Source organism: Cyprinodon variegatus, unplaced genomic scaffold (genome assembly GCF_000732505.1).
Source record: "Cyprinodon variegatus isolate N-32 unplaced genomic scaffold, C_variegatus-1.0 Scaffold592, whole genome shotgun sequence".
NCBI lineage: Eukaryota > Metazoa > Chordata > Actinopteri > Cyprinodontiformes > Cyprinodontidae > Cyprinodon > Cyprinodon variegatus.
The window spans coordinates 376,954-377,914 of record NW_015151045.1 but is presented as its reverse complement, the minus strand read 5'-3'; the positions used below and the strand labels follow the sequence as shown (position 1 = coordinate 377,914).

The following is a 961-nucleotide window of genomic DNA, read 5'->3' as shown; positions in this document are numbered from 1 at the left end:
AACAGAACCATCAGAACAGGAACCATCAGAACAGGAACCATCAGAACAGGAACCATCAGAACAGAACAAGCAGGGCAGTTGGACCTGAAGCAGGAACTATCGGTCTCTCTGTCGATGCTTAGCTTCCTCTCTGAGCCGCCAGCTGACAGCTGAAAACCTGTTTCTACAAGATACTAAACATTCTGCCCAAAGCTCCCGCCTTCAGCTCCAGCGGCGCCTCTGATTGGCTCAGACTGCCAGCGGAACTTCCTCCGGGGGCTCCTATTGGCTGCCTCCCCTGTCAATCGGCTCCCGGTGGTGGCTAGTCAGTTAAGCAGCAACAGATAACGCTTCTCCCCTCAGGGGACGTCAGGGAAAACGCTCCGTTAAACGCCTCTTTCTGCGGTACCGACAGCCGGGAGGTGACCGGAACAAACCGGAGAAGCTCGGCTAACTCACCTGCTGACGCGTTTCACTCCCGTCCGCTCAGAAATCCGCCTCAGAAAACTTTTCCAAGTTGGTCATCAGACTGAGCGCCCCACCTTTACCCGGACCTGCACAGATTGTCTATTGCTGCGAAGATGAGTCCTCTGAGGGAAGAATGTGGCCGAGGGAGGTTTCCGACTCTGATCACTGTGGTAACAAACAATAACTACTCTCCCTGATACAGACCGACATTCCTCATAACTTTGTTTCAACCACTGAAATAAAAATAAAAAAAGGACTAACAATCAGTCTTTACACGTTCAGAAACAACAATTCAAACTGTAGTGAGACATCTTCTGTCATCACTCATCTTCGACAGACGCTGATAACATTAACAGGAAGTGACGCCACGGAATTCCTCTTCTTCAAAAAGCAGTGGAGCGTAACCGAAACCACACAACATGCAAATAAAATGATAATTATGCAAAATTAGCGTTAAACAGGAAAAATAATTAAACATAAAATAAATTAACGGGGAAAAATAAATAAAAATTAG

At 47.2% G+C, this 961-nt stretch overlaps 1 protein-coding gene across 1 annotated transcript in view; it reads right to left on the bottom strand.

The window, feature by feature from the left end:
- Positions 1–585, bottom strand: part of LOC107096025 (ras-related protein ralB-A-like) — a 6,598-nt gene extending 6,013 nt beyond the window's left edge. The window contains exon 1 of the mRNA XM_015392479.1: positions 439–585. The gene's annotated coding sequence lies outside the window, so the exon portion shown is untranslated. The remainder of the gene's footprint in view (positions 1–438) is intronic.
- Between the last annotated feature and the right edge of the window lie 376 nt (positions 586–961).